This window comes from Serinus canaria, chromosome 1, assembly GCF_022539315.1.
Source record: "Serinus canaria isolate serCan28SL12 chromosome 1, serCan2020, whole genome shotgun sequence".
In the NCBI taxonomy this organism is placed as follows: Eukaryota; Metazoa; Chordata; class Aves; order Passeriformes; family Fringillidae; genus Serinus; species Serinus canaria.
Genome location: NC_066313.1, coordinates 42,098,325 through 42,117,653, shown reverse-complemented (window position 1 = coordinate 42,117,653; position 19,329 = coordinate 42,098,325). Strand labels below are relative to the sequence as shown.

The following is a 19,329-nucleotide window of genomic DNA, read 5'->3' as shown; positions in this document are numbered from 1 at the left end:
CAAAATAGATCAAATTCCCTACTAATGACAGAAATCATCCTGGAATGTCAGCTCTGTGTCTTGTGTCTACAGACAGGGAATAGTGACAAGCTGAAGGCATTGGTTAGAGCCCATCAAATTCACCCACAGGAACCAGTTTATTCATGTTCAGCTGTCTGCTCTTATGATTTAAGCTGTTTGCTTGCATTTTTTTTCTATCAAAAAATAAAGGAAAAAAAGAGCACAGTATAGTCACCAGAGCCCAAATTTTGTATTTACAGGTTACACGCAGAGAGGCAGTGTTAATAAACACAGCATTCCCACCGCAGATGTCACCTCACCTTTCCCTCTTTACTTACACTCTTGTCATGAGCTTTTCCCCTTCTTTTTCCTAGAAGAAATAGTGTTTTAATCTAACAAAGCACTCAAATAGCAAGGTTAGGGAAGGAAGTCAAGGTTTGTCAGTGGTGAGTGTTGAATGAGGCATCTGTTTTGTTTCATTATGAAATCAAATGGTATAACAGCACCTAAGTCTGAAACCAAAGACATCTACCATTTACTTACTTCCATTTCCACACACTTCCACGTGTGCTGGGTGCTGGTGGCCCAGTTCACCAGAGGAGATTTGTTCCAGCAAGGCTGGAATAACAAAGCTTTGTTCCAGTTATATTATGCTGAGAGTGCATCACCAGTGAGAGCAATTTGCCATTTCTTTCCCAATGTGATAATTACAATTTTATTTCTGAGAGTCAAATACAAGATTTAAGAGCTTCCTTCCATTCAAGTTCACCTAGGCCACTTGCCGAAAACAGCCATAAATCAACATTTTTTTTGAAAAACTGAATGATGCTGATGAGCAGTGACAAATTATAGGGAAGCATTAGAAATTCAGTATGGCTGGGGGAAAGCTGCCTCCACTTGCTACTAGGTTTGTGGCAATTGGATGCAAAATAAAAACTGAACATGCATAGATTAACATGGTCACAAACATAAAAACTATAATATATTTTCATTAATCTGCATTAAAATAAAACCAACAAATAACCCTCAGTAATTAACTAAACTCACATAAATGGTGAGGACTATTTCCACAGAAGGCCTTTGTCACTGCCACGTTCCTGTTTGCCACATCTAAGCAGGAGGCATCTGCAGTCAGGAGTGGCAAACACAGCCCTGAGCTCTCAAGCACCAGCAGAGGAGGAGACTCCAAGGGACTACCATGAGTCAGCACCTGACATTCTGGATGGACAAATCCACCAAAGGGGAGTACTGCAGAGCACAAGTTATGGTATTTCTCTTCAGAGATGAGACTCCATCTTTGCACCCTGGGTGATGTATGGGAGATCAGGCATCACAACCTACAGACCCAAACTAAACTGTGGCAATGACATTCCCTATGGGAAAACAGCTCAACAGCTGGGCACTGGAGACCAGGGGCGATGTCCTCTTAGGTCTGAAATATTCAAACCCTCAGATCCTGTCACGGGGACAGCTCCAGACATCTTTCTGGCATAGCCCATTTTGAGTACAATGATGTAAAAGTCCACACAGTGCCCAGGAGCTGTTGTTCCACGAATGATGATGCATCTCTGGTCACGTGGGGAAAAAATGCAGGTTTGCAAAAATAAAAATCAAGGACTTTCCACATAGCCAAGATTTAAAACTAAGGCCAGCAATGCTGATGCTTGCACTTCCTGATGGCCAGGATGAGCTAGCACATGGCCAACTCTTCATTTCACCAGTCCTAGGGCAAAAAAAGACCGAAACATCTCCCAGTGTTTTCATGACCTTGTAAAGCTTGCCAGGGGAGGATTTGATCTTCTGTGGCAGAACATCCTAAGTGACCTTCAGTGCACTAATGGCAGGTCATTCTTGGCTCTGGTTGCTTCTTCAAAGAGTGCAATGTTATAATCAGTACAAAAATTTACTGAGAAATATACACTATTTCCAAATGTAGCAAACTAAATAACTCAGTAAAACAAATGCAAGCAAATACAATAATAGACAAAGGGTAAAAGCTACAGTTTCAGTCAATAAATCAGAAACAGCAGTTTTATCTCTTTCAGAAATTAAGCTCACCCAGAGAAACTAGAAAAAGATGAGGGAACCCTGTCCTCCTTCAAGAAAGTCTGGAAAACCTTGCAGTATCACAAAATATGCAAAAATACTGAAAGCCTCATTTTTTCCATAACAACTAGAGGATATGAATTGTGGGAAATCAATGGTGCAGACAGTTAGAAAATTGAAGTTTCTGCACTGTGGCAGACAAAGAATCCTGGTTATATCAATCAAAGACAAAATCTAAACACGATGAAACCAGAAGGTGCTGAGGAAGCAAAGTTGCCAGAAGGATGTAGCAGATGCTGAGTGGAGCAGCACCAGTATGCAGAGTTACCAATGAGACAAGGAGATTTTGAAAAGTTTAGCTGAGATAGCACTGGTGCTTAGTTGAGGGTAAATGGAAGTTGACTACAAGTGCTGATCAAAATTTTGCTTTGGTGCAGGAGCTGGCAATGATCACTCAAGCAAGCTCTGAGCTCATGAATTGCCAAGATCCACTGTAGGATGCACACCCTACAGTCCCCCAGACACCCAAACCATGCTTTCATAGTCCAGTCATAGCATTTCCCATAACTATAGGCACTGAGATTGGAAGGGACCTTAGAGATCATCTATTTACAACTTCCCTGCCATGTACAGGGGACACCTTCCACTACCTCCCTCCAATCTGGCCTTGAACATTTCCAGGGATGGGCATCCATGACATCTGCTGAGCCTGTGCAGATGTTTTGAGCAAACTGAGGGAAATTGCTCTGAATGGCTGCCAGCCAACATGCAATTTTGGTAGGCTCTGAAGCAGCCTTGATACACACCCTGATAGATTCACCCATGGTAGGAGAGGGTCTAACAGGCTCTAAAGCCTGCCAGATGCATCTCAGCTTCATCAGCCCCTCCAAGGCAAAGAGGGAGTAGGAGGGAATCTGGAGCTGGTGGATGGCACTGCTCTGCAGCCTCTGGCTCAGAATCAGGGCAGCTGGCACATGAATGCAAACCAGCTGCTATAGGATGAATGTATAGGGATGCCTGCATGTGGAAGTGTGCACACAAGTGGGATTTTGCTTAGAGGATGAAAGATGTTATGTTTCCCATCATGACAAGAGGTTCTTCTGCACACAAGACTATTCCTTTTTACTTGTTGCTCACCACTTACCCATCTAAAAACTTTCAGTTCTCTGAAAGTCAGGCAATAGAAGCACTGTGGCATAACAGCTCAGTTAAACCACATGAATAATGAATTGTTGAGGTTTACCAGACATCAGCAGGTTCCTCCAGACTACCAACCACATATAAATACCAACCACATTTGCAGAAATCCCTGCTGATTCAAAACTATTTTCAAATAGGAGCTGGCATATTCGTCAGATTTTATATTCCAGTAAATAATTTATTCAGCTTTAGCATCTGGCAAACAATAGAAGAGAGTACTAAAAGTCAGCAAAAGGAAAAAGAACTGTAAAAAACTCTTTCTTTTTCTTTTTCCTTTTTTTTTTCTTTTACTGGAAATAAGATGAAGCAACCAAAGAGACATTTGGTAGCCAAAAGATATTGCAGGTTGCTGAAAGGTATTTGATTAACCAGCAATAACGATTTGCAATTCTATAGCATTTCTCACAAAATAACCACCAGAGAGAATTTTAATGAGCGTCATCTCTGGGCTGGCCAGCAAACAAAAATGATGAACAGCTCAGTGGCATTTCATCAGTCAAAGGAAGGGATGCAGCTGGCAGGAGCAGGTTTAATTTCTGATTGAGAGAAATGACAGAGTTGAAACCTGAACTGATATTTTTACAGTGTTTGCTAGATAAGGTAACTCAGAGGCTGCACTACTAAGTAAACTGCAGTCTATCCTCTATCTGTACCCACTTTCTCCCATAAAAGTACAAAAGTACAAATCTGAAAGTACATGTTGCTAACTTTTGCAGTAAAAGCATCCTGGGCAAATCACTGAGGAATGGTTTTTGCTGCTGTTCTTATTAGACAGTGTGAACATTAGCTGTGAGCATATTCAGAATTTTCCTTGGGACTGAAATAAACCAGACCAGAAGGGGTTTAGAGGTCATCCAGCCCATCACGATGCACCAAGCAGGATTGGCTCTGTCTCTGCCTCTTGAGAGCCTCCAGTGATGAAGAAGCCCTGGCCCCACAGCAGCCTTCTCCAGAGTGCAGCAAGCCACAGGGGTAGCAAATGCAGTCTAACTTTCAGTTAAATGTTCCTTTTGGAATTTAGGTAATTATTTCATCTTTGTAATGGATATGGATTACATTTGACTGCCATCAGTGCAGTTCTGACTTACATATTTGAAGATTATTTGGCCTCACTTCAGTAACTTCTCTAATTCCTCTTGTCCAACACAGTTCTTCCAGCCTTCCCTCAGAATTCATGGGTTTAGATTTCAGGCATTTTATTACTTTCTCTTGCCTTCTTTGCAGCTGCTCCACTCTGAACTTGTAGAATGGCACCTGAAACAGGACACAGACATTTCAATGGAGCTGACCAAAGTTTTTCTTCATATGGCCTATGGCACTCTGTTTGTATGTCATTGTTTGGTGTGAGCTGTTTTCTTGTAGTTTCAACAATATAATATTTTCCCACTCATTTAAGTTCAAATTAAGATTGATTGAATGGTTGGTTGATTGATTGCAGGAATGCAGCTTATCTGCATTCTTCATAGCTTGCTTTTCCACAAGATCATTCCAATCTGTTTTTGAATAGAAATCCAGATGTATACACCTAAGAATATACAGCCCAGCCTCCCTCCCCCAATGCACAAAGTGATATTATAAAACTTTCTTATCAGGGACACCCTCAGCTGACATCATTAAAGGAACTCTTAAAGCAAAGACAATCAGAAGAGCTGAAATATTTAGGTTAGTGAGTTGCAGAAATCTGCATGCACAAACCTCATGTACAAGAGCTACTGAAACAGTGTTCACTGAAAGAACTAGAAGTCTGCTCAGGGAATGGGAGATTCAGACTGGCCTGGAACTGGCAGCACAATACACTAGCGAGTAAAAAATAGAACAAAAAAATTACAGATAATATGACAGTGAAATCATGTAAGCTGGTGAAAGAGCAAGAACCATCCTGCTTTTATTATCCTCTCAGTCCAGCTCAAAAATAGCAGAAATTGCTATATGAAAATAACCAGTAATTATTTTAAGTGAAAAAGTATGCATAGCCAATGTCCATTCCCTAAAATGGCAATTTTCAGACAAGGTTACACAAAAAGAGAATGCACAGTGCATTTTCCAGGGCAGTAAAATTTTAGCTCAGTCAGCTTATTAGAGACAAAAAAAAAAAAAAAAAAAAAAAGCATTAGGCAATGCTCTCACACTTCCAGTTCTGTTCTGTAATAAATGTCCTCCTAGCAAAGTGTATTAGCAAATTCAGTTGTGTAATCCCAGCAAACAGCCCTGATGTGGATTCTTAGTGGAGGTGCTGGAACAACCCTGGCAGTGAGCTGCTGATGGCCTCGAGGGCTGTTTGCTGTGGCACTGCCAGGGCACTGCAGGAAACACTTGCATCTCATTGTTCAGGGTGTAGTGAGTGATGCAGAGTAATGAGACATGACACTGAATAAATTAATGCAATGAGATACAACAGGAAAAGTGGGACTGAGCCCGACAGACGAGACCTTTGTGTTGGTTAATCTGAATCTTTGATTTAATTAGATTTATGTGCAATGACAGCAGGACATGAGGGCACAGTCAATCTCTGAGCTGCCTTCTGGGAGACACTGCTCTCCCAAGATGAAATAAAATAAAGTAAAAAGGTCTTTTATTTAGGGCATGAGGCAAGTTTCTTTATTACTCTTTTTATTACTATTTTATACACTTTTCCTAATAAGTACAGGGCCTCACTCTGGGAAGCAGCAGAGGACAACCCTCTACCTTGGAAGCAAGGAAGAATATACCTTGATTCGTCAGAGACACAGAAGTAAAGATTTGACCCAATCATTATAGCGCCTAAAATAGACACTGGCATTGGGTTCAAAAGAATGATGAGCAGTGGCATCTGTGCATCAGCAGAGCACAGCAGTGGGCTGTGCCTAAGGACAGTGGGGATGTTTGCTGCCCATGCTCAGACCACAGGTGACCAGCAGCTGCTAAAGGCAGCCCTTGCTGCACAGCAGGCTGAAGCACTCCACTCTGGTGCTGTACTTGGAGCCCACACCAGGCACTGAAAGGTCTCACACGGGGTCAAACATTGCCTGCCACACCTGAGCACCAGGCCAGGCACTTAAAATCTGACAACTATTCCTGATGTCCACTCCTTTTTCCTCACACAAGAATAAGGTGGCTATTGTGAATTGTGAATTTAACTTCTATTTAAAGAAAAGGTTTTAAGGATTAATCTAAATTAATCCTTGCATTTTTGTGCAAAGCAAACAGACATCCCCACTGCACTGGTGGTAGCCTGGAACAGCTCTGAGGCTGTCCCCACCTGGTACCCTCTGGAGCTGAAATTCAGCACATGGAGACTAAGCAGATGTGGTACCATGCCTGCAAAGGGATGGGTAAAAGGAGATGCAAACAAACAGTACCAGTTTATCACCATATCTTGTTTGAAGTAATGTCAGAAACATCCTTCTTAGTTGATTTGTAAATCCAAGTCAAAAACCACACAATTACATGCTTGTTGATACAGGGTAGAAAAAGAGCTTCTCTTCTGCTCCTTTGTGGTTCAGGTTGGACCCAGAGCTAATACCCTACAGTGGCACATTGCCAGTGTGCTCACCCATATTCTTCTGAGGAGATGGCTGCCTCTCTACTGAGATGACCTTGGCCAGCTGTAGGGGTGGAAGAGAATGGAACTTGTGGAGTCAGTGCAGGAAAAAGAGGCTAAAACCCAACACTATTCAGTTAAAGAGATCCTGGGACTATAAGATGGGGGGAAAATCAAGAGGTCTTTGCCCTCACTTGGGAGTTGTTTACATCCAGTGTGTATCTTCTTTCCTTACAGAGAAAGAGAGCACATGGTCAATCCAAACAGATGTGGAACATTTGGATTTGACATTTTAGTTTGGATCTCTTATTCATTTGCTCCTTACAATGCTCTTGAAACTACTGAGCTGAATCTGACAGGCTGGAATTTGGTCTTGCTAGTGGTGCATTTGATCCTTTCAGCTCATACCTTTCAAACCTTCACAGACAAATGCCTGCTCTCCCTCCCAAGACACCTTGCATGCAAGGCTTGTACCAAAGTGTAGTGCCTCTGGAGCATTTGAGCAGAACCTGTTTGCAGAAATGTGTCAGCAGGCAAGATTCACAGCTCCCACCTTACCCTGGTAAAGCTGATTTCTGAACTGTGACACAGATTTCATATGAACCAACACAAGAACACAACAGCATTGGCCCCAGACCTTCCCATCCAAAAGCAGGGCAGGTGAATTGCCCTTTTAATCTTTTCTGCACACTCATCTCTACAGCAGTCAAATATATTTTCTCCTTATTTTCTGAATTATTTTCAATTTATACAGCGTTCCTGCTCTTGCAGATCCCTGGGCTTTGTATTGACTACTTAGCATGCCTAATGTTTTATTTCAGTTCATTATTCCCTGCTCAAATTTCTAGTAGGTCTAGATCCCTTTGTAGCATTTATCTCCATTTATTCTCTGATCTCAATAACACTGCTACTTTCATTATGCACCTTCCTCTCTCTTTAAGATCATTAAGGAAAATATTCAATTGGATCAAATAAAATCCCATAGAAGCTTCTCAATAATTTAATCCATTTTGATTCATTAGAGCATATATTTTTATTTTCATATTATGTCATTATCTTCATAGTAAAATTAATCCAAACTATTTTTAACTACAAAAGTCCAGAACATACTGCATAAAATTATTCAAATCCAAATACATTGCTGTTGTTGCTGATTCATTAACTAATTTTACAACTTCTTTAAAAATAAAGGAGATTGTAAGACTTCTGCATTGTAAAGCCAGGTAACTACTTGTTAATAGGTCTATTATTGTCTAAACGTTTCATGAAAGCAATTAAGTTCTCATTTTCTGCCAGGTCTGGTTTTATCACCAAACAGAGACATCTAATTAGCATAGAGCAAGACAGATTCAATAATTTAGGAGGAATGTCATAACAAATCTTCATCACCCAGATTGCTACACCACACCCTTCACTGATGTCTCTGAGCACATCAGTAAAAGGATCTGTTCATTCACGTTTAAATCACAAAATGCAAATATGTCAGGATACTCATTGATGTTAATGTGAACTTGCAGCTCTGTAAGGAAAAATCACAGAATAAGCAAGTGCAGAAAAAGCCTCTGCACAAGCCAGAACACTCAAGCACACATGTGCAATAGTGTCATAAAAAAACAAGTACCTGCTGCAAATGCCAAAAGCAAAAAAGGGAAGAAAAAATAATTAGAAACCTAATGGCAAACAAACTTAATCAACAGCCAATGTAGTGTTGCAGAACATATGGTTGAAGTCTTCATTTCAGGCAAAATTGGAAGCATTCAGGCACCCTGACGTGTTCTGCAAGTGTCCATCACTCAGAGATGTTCCCTGCTGCACTTCACAAGGGCCACCTAAGGGCCTTCTCAGTCTAACTCATTTCAGCACCAGGGCACCCCATTTCTTTTGCTCTAGGTGGCACCTCCCCACTGCCACAGCAAGATGGCAAGAGAAGTATCCACTCCAGTGGCATCTCCCCAGCCCTGCTGGTGCAAGAGTAGTGGAGACAGCAGCTGAGGCAGCACATGCTTGGAGTCTGAAAGTCTGGCTAGGGAAAAAGAGGGGAGGAGATGGAGAGAAATAACTTGTCATGGTAAGAGAAATAACTTTGGTGTCAGAGAAATAGCTTTTTACATGGTAATTAATATGTTCTGTTGAAGCAGTAATACATTCTGTTTATACACCATATAAAAATAGTTTCATATCTTTGCTTTAAAACAGTTGTGAGACTTGGCCAGACCAAACATTTCTGTCGTTCCCCACAGATCTCAATCCTTCCTTCTGGTCAAGACAGGAACTGTACATCAAAAGAGGACAGAAGTTCAAAAGCTCACAGAGATCTTGGGAAGATGGACACACATCCAGGACTGAGCAATTGAGGGCTTTCCACAATATAAGGAACAGGAGTAATCAGGAAGGGATGAGATATGCATTCAGAGCCCTTTATCTTCCTGAAGAGACTCTTTTCTGAAAATACATTTGTCCTAAACAACGAATACAACACTCTAAGGACGTTACTTGGTCACATTACTATTGTTGCTGGTGATGAAGAAGAATTGTACATTTGAATATTAGTTTGACCTAGTGAGGTAACCATGTGTTGATACACATATGACTGCAACTCTGGGATGAGTTGAGGGAGAATTGCCTGGCTCTGTGGCCTGAAAGGAGAGAGCTGGAATAGGTGTGCCATGCATGACCATCAGGTGCAGTGCAATAACATGCATTTGCCCTTTGCTAGACTGATATCACTGTTATGGGCCAGAGGCTTACTCAGCTTCCTAATAAATGAAACCAATGGGGTCTTTTGATCGCCTGAAGCATCTGGAGTCACTTAACCTTAGCGTTAACTTCAGCAGTCCAGCTGTACTGAAAAGATAGAGATGGCTCCACATAAGTAGAAGATCTTCTGTAGCATTTTCACTACTGCCTGGGCTGTGCAAACACCAGCATGCCATAGAGTAGCATGACCCAGAAGAAGAGCCGTGGGTTGTGTGCAAGTCATTCTGTGCATCCTTTCAGCTATAGGGTCCAGTACTGCAGAAAGCAAAACTAGCTAAACATTCTCATCAGTAAGTGAACAGCCAAAACACCAGAGCAAGAGCCACAGCTCGTTACCCCTGTAAATTGCTGCTCCAGAGAAATATCACAGAGTAAGCATAAAAATAACTGATCCTGGTTTTTCTGAGGTCACTCACTTGTATTGCTCCAGCACAGAAGAAAAAAGGAAAAAACCCCATCTATTTGCAAATCCTCCAAAACACTGCACAGAATCATCTTTACAGTACCTGACTGGCTTATGACTGGAACCTAGCACATAATTTCCGGCTTCCTAGCTGGATTTAGGTAGCAACACTCTTTAGGTCCAAATGTATCAAGCAACAGTAGGAAAACAGGTGATCCTAAATTTTTTAATTTTTTTTTTTTTTTTTTACTTTAGATGTATGGCCAGGTTCTTTACTGTGCACTCTCAAAAAGAGGATACAAAACAGAGGACAGATTTGTCTACTGGTTTTTCAGCAAAGCCTCTTGTTGAAAAATTTATCTGAGTCCAGCTGAAACAGAGGTAATTTTACTGTTTTTCCTCTCTATTTTAGCACATCAGATTTGACAGGACAAGAGGAAATGGCCTCGAGGTATGCCAGAGCAGGTTTAGATTAGTTATTGGAATTTTTTTTTCATGGAAAGGGTTGTGAAGGATTGTGACAAACTTCCCAGGGAATTGGTGGAGTCTCCATCCCTGGAAGTATTAAAAAATCTGTGGATACAGCACTTGAGGCCATGGTTTAATAGTGAATATGGTGGTGGTGCTCAGTTGATGACTGGATTTGATGGTCTTAAAGGTATTTTCCAACATTAACAATTCTATGTTTCTAAATTATGTTGGTGCCTAGGTGCAGAACTGAAAACCACTTGAGGAAAATGCATGTTCTTTTATTTTACTCAAGTATTTATATATCCAGCCTAATTTCAGAATTCTGGGCTGGTTGGATTTATTTTTTTTAAAACTACCTAATCTCTGTAGGACCTCTGGTAATTTTTGCAGGAAGATTCAGAGATCTATTTCTTATTTCTATGTTTCCTCGCTTATCTGAAAACAAGAGCCTTCTTAATGATCACAAAGTGCCCTTCCAGATCTAATGCAATAAAGACATCTCTCTTTCAGGAAAGGAGACACTTTTTCCTTTTCTCTTATCTAAATAGCCTCTCTAACATTTGTCTTTATTGAGTATTAGCTGCTCACAGCTGTCTCTCCATTCTTTTCTTTCTCTGAACTCTGGTTAGGTATGCTCTCTATAGCTTGGTTGCCATTTCAATCACAGGGCCCAGTGGGCATGTTATGTCAATACAGTGATATTTGCAGTCTTCTCTATCTGTGTGTGTTTTATTGAACAATTTGATAGCAATTGCACAAGTTAGGCCTCTGTGCCTTATGAATGTTTTATTCTCCGTCACCCACCAAGCGACACAACTTTGGGATTACAGAAGGAGCAGGTACAGACATTTTTTCCTCTCTTTTGCATTTCATTTCTAGTTGAATAAACAGGAGGAATACTGACTACAGCAGTAAGAAAAGTGGTCTTTTGGAGAAGTGAGTTCCATTATTGGCACTGCCAAAGCATTCTGTGGCTTTATCTGCCCTGCCCAAGAGCATATGATGCAGAGGTCCTTGATTCACTGGTCCTTGATCAAGCTAATTCCTAAAGCAAACCTCCAGAGCTGGCCCAGAATAACAATTCTCCTCTACTGCCAGACCTCTCTTGCTGAATGCTGTGCTGAGCAGCTGAAGGTGTGGCTGAAGTGTCCTGGCACACTTTCTCTGAGTGATTCCCATTCTCACACAGGTCCTTATTCACAAGTAGGGAAACACATTTTTATTGTGATGGTGAGAGCCAGCACCAGCACAGGCTGTCCAGGGAAGTTGTGTACTCTCCATCCTTGAGGACACACAAAAGCCAGATGACATGATCTTGGGCAACCAGCTTTAGGTATCCCTGCTAGAATGAGGTGGGGGGGGTGACTAGATTACCTTTGGAGGTCCATTCAAGCCCAAACATTTTGTGATTATTGAGGAGCCAATAGTTATCTACTTTAGCATGAAGATAACTCCTCTCCAGTCTCTATGGGGTTGAAGAACTAGATCTCCAGCAACAGTAACAGGAGTCTAGATACCCTCCTGACACTGAGTCAGCAATATCTGAATGTATATGTTCGAATCTGGAGCTGAAATTCAACTCGTGTACCTCAGCTGTGTGTCGCTGAGATGGTGACAATACATTGTCCCTTTCTCACTGAAGTGTTGCAAGAGAAAAATGTTTCGCATTGGAAGAGCTGTATCACTGCTAAAGAAGTTCATGGCATTTACCTTACAATGACTATTAGCTGAAGTCCCATCATTTCTAACTAATTCTGAACAATTGAGGGTGAGCACTCCATCAAATACACATGTGCAAAGCCAATATATGCAAGTTTTGGTGTGAGGTGGAACAGCAGTAATGCCACTTCCTCAATGTCATTTAGAGAAGCTGAATCATCTAAAACTAGGCAGAGTGTGACTAATGCAGACAAGTCACACTTGGGCCCTTAGCCAGGTGGAGTAAGTCCATGGGAGGCTTCAAAATGCAGTTTAGTGAACATTGGTGTGCAGCCTGAGCAAGTCTTGTGTCACAGAGTAAAGCTGCGCTATCTCCTTTTATTTTTTACATCTGATGAAAGACAAGGCTTCTTCAAAGCTTAATATTGCTCTGTTAATTAACTAATATATGAGCAGATGTTAACTGCTTCAGAAGTGCCAAACATTTCTGTTGTTATTCACTTCAGAGTCAGACGTGTCTAGATGGTTTTTTTCAGAGCAATGGGCAGGGTTTGAATGCTTGGAGGTGCAACCGTAACTGGCTTGAACTGCAGCTGTGTGGTTAATCTCCATGCTGGGCTTCAAAAACTGCCCTCAAGGCAGAGCTGTATTATGCCACTTCTGTGTCTATAGAAAAGACAGCACTCACAGAGTGCTGCAGAATATGGACCATGGCTAATTAATGCTGCCTCATTAATATCAGCCAGCTGAGAAAAGGGAAAATGGTTCCTATCCCATTTTCAAATGATCATAAAAACATAGGATAATTTCGCTTGGAAAAGACCTCTAAGATGATTGAGGCCAACCATAAGTCTGATATTGCCCGGTGCAACTTCTACACGTCTTTTAAATACCTCCAGGGGTGTGATTCCACCACTTCTTTGGGCAGCCTATTCCTGTTCCTGACAACATTTTCCAAGGAGAATTTTTTCCTGATGTCCAATCTAAACCTCTCCTGGCACAACTTCAGGTCATTTCTTCTAGTCTTGTTGACTGGAAGAAGAGAACAATAACCACCCCGCCGTGGCTGCACCCTCCTTTCAGGCAGTTGCAGAGAGTGATGAGGTTCCCCCTGAGCCTCCTTGTCTCCAGGCTGAGCACCCCCAGCTCCCTCAGCTGCTGCTCACAGGACTTGTGCTCCAGACCCTTCCCCAGCTCCGTTGCCCTTCCCTGGACACGCTCCAGCCCCTCAATGTCTCTCTTGCAGTGAGGGGCCAGAACTGAGCACAGGATTGGAGCTGTGGCCTCAGCAGTGCTGAGCACAGGGGGACGGTCACTGCCCTGCTCCTGCTGGCCACACCCTGGCTGATCCAGGCTGTTGGCCAGCAGGAAAAGTCATCAAAAGGGGACTAAAGACACAGAGTTTGAAAGTCTGTGACTGATGGAAGCTGAAGCCCCAGAATCAAATGCAAGTCACAGAAAAATGAAAATCTAAAGCTTACTGAATAGATGAAAGGAAGAAAACTTTCAAGCATCACACTAACAGGGCTGCATTTTGTAAATTGCTGTCAGTTTGGTCTGAAAGGATTAGGGCTGATTCCTCGCTTCAAGTGATGACAGTACCACAGAGCTACATTTTGTTGGATGATTTCTGAAAAAAATCTTTCCCTCTAATCAAGCACTGCTGTAAACAGCAGTCTCTGACCTACCATTTCTACAGTTGAATACAGATCTCCACATACACATCTGAAATGCCATGTGATATTTACCTAATTTCTCATTCTATTATAAAAAGTTCTGCATGAAAAAAAGAAGAGCATCTAAGCAACCAAGCAGGCAGTAACCTGGCACAAAGTGATGTGCTAAGCTCCACCCCTTGACTTCTGGTTGTGCTGCTGAGGGACTAAATGTCAAATGTGATTTTTGATAGGCAACTACCCAAAGTACCCTACAAAGTTTATAACTCCAACACAGGGAAGCTTTCAAATCAATGCAAGTCCTGCTGCTCCACTCCCACAGGCATACCTACAACATGTGATAAACTAAGCAGCAGTAGATGCATTTGGGGTGAGACCTGCCATTAAAACCCAGTTTCTTTAGAAAGTACAGTAATTGTAACATCATGACATGAGCTGTGCCTCTTTCCAAAAGGAGAGGTAAAAACAGGTTCTGACTAAAGTCTCCTCTTTCTTAAATATGCTGTATCACTCTGTGGTAGTTGCACTGCTCAGAGTCCAAAAGGAATAAGTGAATTCTGCCTAATAAGGTTTTCCCTCTGGATCTTTTTAAACTGTGTTTGGGCTTCTGTAAAACCCCAGTTTGTAATTCAGGAATTGGATGTGTGCAACTACTCTCTCCATTTCTTTGCAAAACCCGTGTGCACCTTCTGATGATCTGCACAGCCTGCAATAAAGGCAGAGGTGAATGAGGAAAACTCCAGGCCTAAAACACTATTGAACACACTTAAATATAAAGAATTTGTATTTACTCAGGGATTCAATAAATTTTTTTTTCATTTTTTTTAACTAGTTGATCCAACCAAGGAGGCAAAAAAGAAAAATAAGTCATTTCCCAACCATTTTCATGACACTACAATAAAAAAGTATGTAATTCCTACTACAATAAAAAACAAACAAGAAACAAACCAAAACTACCCATGAGCAAACAAACCCCAGCTACACTTCAATTCCAGTGAGTAAAAAAGCCAGTGCTGCATTTGACTCTCCTAACTCACAAACCAGCTGCCAAATTGACTCCCGGAGGCTGGTCCAGATATGGTACAAAAAAGAACCCTGACTAGTGGGCGCCCATCAATTCCCAGTCAAGCCTTCCCTTATCTGCCATCAGTTCCAGAATATGATTGCTATAATCCCAACTGCCAAAATGCTCTGGAACTCCTAAAGCAGTGTCCAGAGACTTGCAAGTATTTTTTATCCTGCTGCAAAATACAGAAGATAAATGACCCTTCTGAGCTCCTCCTATTAACATTTTCCCTCCAACCTTTAATCAGCAGAAGATGCTCAGCTTAGGTCTCTTTTTTCCAATTTAAGAATCTGAAGCGGTTTTGGGGAATGTCACTCAGACATGTATTTGAAATGCAGGGTGCAGAGGTGTTCAGGAAAGCTCAGTGTGGCCATATGCAAGATCCCAAGACAGTATCACATTTTTTTAAGAAGTAAGGATCACATTAATGAATCTTGAGAGACATCCTGTGTTACCTAAAACAGAACATACCCCTGCCTTCCACAAGCCTAGGGAAGAGAAAGCTGTTTGGTCTCGGTGTTTTTTATAACAAGTGGACTAATAAAAGTCAGACTTTAACCTAAATTTTTGGGATTTACTTTATGTTACAGGAGAACCAAAATGTAATAGTTACTAACAAAACCCCTAAGACAAGCCAGTTCTTGCCCTTAGGCAAGAAGAAAAGTTCTCTTTTTAAAGAAACTTTGGAATTATTACCATACCATATAACTATTGGCTGTGTGTGAAGCTAGTGGGAATCTGCTGCTGGAGGCAGAGACCTCTGTCAGGAGCACGAGGCATTGAGTTGTGCTGGCTGCTGCTTTATTTCCCAGTAGAATTTAATCCTTAAACCTCTCTTTTGCCAAACACCTGCACATCCAAATGACCACTGTTATATCGTCTTCCCTCATTCTCTCAACAGCCACAGTTCCCTCAGCCTTGCCCTTCTAAACCTGAGTGGAGCTGATTGGAGCACAAAATCCCAGGTAGGCTGTGAGAAAGAATAACAACACCACCAACAAGAACTCCTGATGGATGCCTGAAATAAATTGAAACGGCGTCTCTCCTCAAACATTTTATATTTGTTATTTTTTGCTCCTGAACTTTCAATCCTAGAGTCAAATCCAGTCCTGATCAGACAGCATAGGTATTGGATTTACCAGAATTAAGCTCTCAGAAAGAACACTAACCATATGCCGCAGAGATACATTCTGGTTCCACCTCACTGCTTTTTCAGAAATTGTTCTTCTAAATCACCTGGATCCTCCTGCTTCAGGGACTCTCCACCCTTTCTGAACTTGCCATAGCTTATGGTGATCCAGCATTCCTTGCTGGACCCCACAGGGTGCAGCCAAACAAACTGTGAGCTGTCACAGATGCATCAGCAACCTGAAATAATCCTCTCCCACCTCTTTTGTCATCACCCAGACCAAATGCCCAAGGACCACAGTTCTCGCTCTGGATCAGACTTCTCTTACTGAGGCTGACTATTTGTTCCAAAGTTCTCCCCACATGTCTCCAAGCCAATAGTCAGAAATATCATCATTTTCTCACCTTATTCTTAAACTCAAAATCATTAGTTCTTCTGCAAACCTTACCCTAATTGTTGGCAATCAGTCATCCCTATTAAGTAGTGCCAGGAAATGTTCCCAACCAGTGGAACTGAATCACTTGGACTGTTAATTTGTTACAATTTTGAGACAATTTTGCTCCAGGTCATCTAGAAACTTCCCAAATATTCCCTGGTACAGGAAATAGCATGGCTGAGAAGTACAGCCAGAAACTGGCCACCCTGTGCTGGATGGGTAAAAATTTAGTGCCATGGACATGGACCACCCCCTACTGGGACATGTTCCAGGCATGTTTCATTTCCTTACACAGATGTAACCCCAGGGTCTTCCACAGAAAATTAGATGAGATTCAAAAGTAAAAAAAAGTCATTTGGGGCAAAACAAAAGAGGGAGAAAATGTTGGTGATGAGATCCTCACCAGAAATACCATCCCTTTTCCATCTGCAAAGGCAGTAATCCAAGATCCCTCAGCATCACACTGTGAGAAGCAAGTTCACCACTAAGATGCAAACTATCTTAAGCTGAAAATCAACACCTGGAACTTCACCCAGAACCAAAGTGAAAGCCAGGAGGATTCAAAAGCATGAATGCTACCAAGTCCCCTGAGGAAAGCACAGCTGTGTCGGGAAGCAGCTTCTTCATTCCCCAGGCAGAGCACACTGCAAGGATTGAAATTCAAAGGGCACTGCCTGGATCACTGCAGCATTGCTTGCATATAAAAAAAAATGACAATTCTGAAGATAAGAACAGGTAGAAGAATGGATGGGGCTGTTCAGTTCTACAGCAAGGAGAACCAAGGACTCGTCTTGCCTTCCATTTAGTGATTTTGGCTTTAATAGAGGAACTGACTCTCAAATAATTTGTTTTCTATTTCTGTCCACAAGAAATTTTAATGTCACCTAATTTAGGCTAAGTATCAATATGATCTCTCTTTCCCCATAGGGAAGCCTGGCTTGTGGCTCTATCTCTTCCTCAAGGAAGAGAGGGAGTATGTCTCTTCCCAGCTTGCTGGCCAGAGCTCATGCTGGATGAGTTGCTACAGTGATGGACAGTGGTCATTGGAGAGATGTGAAAATAGAGGGTGTCATGTCAGGCTGGGTCCCCAAATGCAGGGCTAGTAGGGTCTCAGCTTTGTGCTACCATGGTTGGGGGCTTAGCTGGCAAGAAGTAGTTCTGCATCAACCCAGCAAACTCTGCAGCCATGGTCTCCTCATCATCCTGCTCTGTAAACTATGAATCATAACCCACATTGCATAACCTCACTACCTAAAGAAACAAAATCAAACCTTCTTTCTGCAGTATTCATGATGTCACTGTTGAACTCACCAACACAGAACACTCTGAAGGCTGAAGGGTTGGGCAAGTCTGAGAATTCCAGGATAATCAGTCATTCACGGCCATTAAACTCAAACTGCATGGCACCTTGCCACACCATATGGTCAGCATCATATCCAGGAAGTTCAAAACCAGAGTGCTGGGATCAGGGTGCTACTCAAGGGCAGTGATCATTTTTACCTGCTTCATCCAAGCATGCACTGCTGCCTCTTGGTGGAGAGAGTGTCCTGGGCAAGATGGTCCTGAGGCAGCAAGGCCATTGCTTTGGTAACAACTGGGATGGGCCACTGTGTGCACAGAAAGGACCTGGTACAAAGGAGGACTGACAATACCCACAGGAAGCACTGAGGATTATAGAGTGTCATCCAAACATTTTTCCATGAGTTGTTTGAGAAAGAGGGCAACCCTTTCTCTCCTTGACCATTTGAAAGGCATCCAGATGTCAGGTCCTTTGCTAAGTAAAAGCAAAATCAGTGAATAGGTACAGCCAAGAAGCTGTTCAGAGATGGTCTTCCTTTTATTGGAGCTGTGTGAACGTGCACTCACAAGATGACACTTGCTCTGTGTTGCAACGCTGCAACAAACTCAGTCCACTTTCCTGCTCCAAAGAGTACCTGATGAGGGCTCTGGAATGGTGCATGACTGTACAGGGCTTGAGTTTTCTCAGTGAGATAAACAGCTAGAAGGTGCCTCACAAATGAAATGCCCTTTGATTCCATCCTCCTGACTCATAATCCTCTGCAAGTGCAATCTGCTCAGCAGCCTGCTCTGCTGGCTTACTCGTGTCTTCCCCACGGGACACTCCAGAGTCCTGCACGTGCCAGAGGCTCCTTCTGCACCCAGCTTACCCCAGCAACAGAAGAAGGGCTATGTGGGCACAGGCTGCCAGAGGGCACAGAGGTCTCACACTTCTGTTAAAGGGCACCATTCATATGGCTGATTATGACAGGACAAAAATTTGAGAAATGAAGAAGTATGCTTGTCACAGGAGTAAGCTTGACACAGACCAGTGCTCACTAACAGTTAAAGATGATAACCCATCTAATTCCAGAACATCATACTTTATGACACTTAATTTTGACAATTACAGCAAGGAATGCAAAGAAAAAGTCTGAAAGAAGGGGACCAGAATATTGCAGATAAAATGAAGAATTAATCACTTTTACAAATGGGCCTAGTTACTGCATGTTAACACTTCAGGCCCCCCTGGTTTGATTTGCTGAAATTATGTGCACTTAACCTCTTGTGATGCACAAACTATTTCATTAACTTCTTGCTAACAAAGCATGACAAATTCATTTAAGTAGGGAAATTAAAAGAGGAAGGACCACGTCTGCATCTAAGCTGGACAGTCAGCTGCTTTCACCAAATCTCCTATTTCCAGGCAGTTTTCTAGTTCCCTTTTAACCCAAAGGGTGTAAAATAAAATATTTCTCAAAATAAAATACTCTGCCAAGAAAAATACTTTCTGGTTACCTAAGCTTGCTTAAGCTGCCAGAGGACTGTGAGAGACACCTAGATCCAGTACCCACTGCTGTCAGTTTATGACCTTTCATGACTTCAGGCAGGCTTCAGGCAGAAGGTAATGATCTTACTCAAAAAATATGGATCCTCTGGGGGGTAGAAGGGCTACAGAAAATGTCTTG

At 42.1% G+C, this 19,329-nt stretch overlaps 1 long non-coding RNA gene across 2 annotated transcripts in view; it reads right to left on the bottom strand.

Annotated features, from left to right (window-relative positions):
• Positions 1-4,347: 4,347 nt before the first annotated feature.
• The window catches only part of LOC127059552 (uncharacterized), a 34,742-nt gene continuing 19,760 nt past the window's right edge, over positions 4,348-19,329 (bottom strand). For both annotated transcript variants that reach the window (XR_007777495.1, XR_007777497.1), the window contains exon 5: positions 4,348-4,500. This is a non-coding gene — a long non-coding RNA (uncharacterized LOC127059552). The remainder of the gene's footprint in view (positions 4,501-19,329) is intronic.